This window comes from Crocuta crocuta, unplaced genomic scaffold (assembly GCF_008692635.1).
Source record: "Crocuta crocuta isolate KB4526 unplaced genomic scaffold, BGI_CrCroc_1.0 scaffold20, whole genome shotgun sequence".
In the NCBI taxonomy this organism is placed as follows: domain Eukaryota; kingdom Metazoa; phylum Chordata; class Mammalia; order Carnivora; family Hyaenidae; genus Crocuta; species Crocuta crocuta.
The window spans coordinates 3174751-3177252 of NW_027527932.1; positions in this window are offsets into that span (position 1 = coordinate 3174751).

Below are 2502 nucleotides of genomic sequence, written 5' to 3' on the forward strand. Positions count from 1 at the left end.
CCTTCACGGATACATTCTCAGGTCCTTGCTAAATGCCGGTACCAAGAGAATGCCCAGTGCTCAATCAGAGCTGGCTCATTCTCTCAGAAACTGTGAAGTGGAGGAGAGACAAAAAAACAAATGAAAAAAAAAAATGAAGCATTTGGCCAAGAAGCTGATGCACTTTGGGAAGACCTTTAGGTTAATTTACCCTTCTGCGTAAGGCCCTGGAATGTAGGCTGGTCAGGGGATGCGGGAAAACATGCCTCGTACTGATTTCATCATCTTGGTTGTCGGCTTGTGAAGGTGTCCTTGAAAGCATAGTGGGTTTTTAACTCTATTAATAACTTATATTTATACTGTTTGCTGTATGAAATATACTATTTTTTACATTTATACAAAACAATGCAAGTATATCTTAATATTTATATTCACAGATAATTTAAGAACCTATTTAAGCCTTGTACAAGAGTATTTCCCACTTGCATTATACTAAGAACAAACACATTAAATCAGAGGAACAAAAAATATTTTTTTCAGATGCTTTGCGGTCCTATTCTACATTTTGATAAAGGAAGACCTCTTTTTTCAGTCTTTTTCTTATGGGAATTTTCATAAATTTACTTAATAAAACAAGTAAGTTTACAGTTCTGTAAGAGTAAACACATATATCTGTTAATCTGAAGGTGTTTGTAGAACTAGATGAAGAAGGCTGTTAGTATCTGACCTCTTTCTCTTAATCAGGATTGGGAGTTCTAATTGGCTTAGGGGAAATTTTGAATCCTGGTAACCTTAGGACATCCTAGATACACTAAAGCTTATGGTTCAAGGAGAAACCATTATTAAAGATACAAAGGAGTATCTGATTTGAAATAATTCCTAGACCTCTTTACTATCCAAATGCCTTTCTTTCTTTCTTTCTTTCTTTCTTTCTTTCTTTTTCTTTCTTTCTTTCTTTCTCTTCCTTCCTTCCTTCCTTCCTTCCTTCCTTCCTTCCTTCCTTCCTTCCTTCCTTCCTTCCCTCTTTCTTTCCTTGAAAAAGCAATGAATAAATTAGAAACCATATCTTTGTTCTAAGAGAGTAATTCCAAAGACATCCTAATAGAATGTCATAGGTCATGTGTAAGGCATTGTAATGCAGATCTGCAAATCTATATCTCACATAGACGTGAGCCTCCACTGCTACAGATGAACGCAGACCCATCCCTTTAATAGCCAGAGAAAGCAATGACTCCCCCACCCTAATTTCCTCTTGGCAATACTCTGCAGAAGCTTCGTTAAAGCTGCAAACTTATTCAAACTCTCCTACAATGCAAATGTCTTTACAATTTTATTATACTATCCTTCAAGAGTTGCAAAAGACCATTTCAAATGCTATATTAATTAAATATGGAGATGCATTTCCTTATTCATATTGAGTCAAGGCCAAGTAACAAAAGGAATCTTTCTGATGCTTACGGACTCCCAATACATTTTTTTTTTTAGAAAATAAGAGTAACAAAAAAAAAGGTATGAGAAACTTTGCCTAGAGGTGGTTAAATAAAGGCTATCATTTTGTGTGCTGGTTGTTTTCAGTTTTGTTTTTTCATCATTGCTACGCGAGAGAACACTTGAAAAGGGATGTCCCATCTGCACTGAGAGAACCTGCATAAATAAATAACAGCCTGAACTGTAAAGGATAATGCATATAGTACAAAGAAATATTTAAGAGGTAGTAACTTCTTAAAATATTTGGTTAGTAAATGATTCACTAGCAAGACCAGTGATGAAGTCTGACCCTGCCTCGTGTTACATAAGAATGATTCACAAAACTTTATTTTCACAAAGTGTTCAATGATTTGTGTCGGAAAATAGAAAAAAGAGCAATTATTTGCAGATGAACCTCTGTAAGTGGTATCTCTTTTCTTTTTTAATTGGTTGCTGAATTAATTTAGAAAACTCCCCCCAAAAGAAAACTATTTGATTTCTTTAAAAGCCCATGTATTTATTCACCATTTTTGTTTTCCAAATTCCATGTTTATCTATCTGGAAATTTTAAGGACAAGTGAAATGGAGGAAGGGAAGTTAGGAGCAGCCTACAGAACCTATGGAACGGCCATTAGGACCATCAGGATAGTACATGGCAATTTGGGTGCATAACCGTCAGAGTGCTTACATTTTTTTAGCAAGGTAGAAGCACAGAGTTCCCGGCTCCCATCGGTGCTTACGGTGGGGTAGAAAAGTTCTGTCCACCAAAGAGGCGGGTATTATGAAGAGGATTAGAAAGGATTTCAAGAAAAGGGTGATGTGGGGGAGGGGAATGTCACCCTGCACAGAAAAAAAAAAAAAAAAAAACCAACAAAGGGGAACAGAGAGCCTGCCAGCTGCCCAGCTCCATTTCATGTAGAGAGGCTCCCCAGCTGTTCCCTGAAGGCTCCAATGAGAATCCCTAGATACTGTTTTGCTCTTTTCCAAGGACTCCCATCACCAAGTGCCTGTTTTCCCCCAAGAGGGATAACAATTAGAAGGAAACTTGGGCAAGAA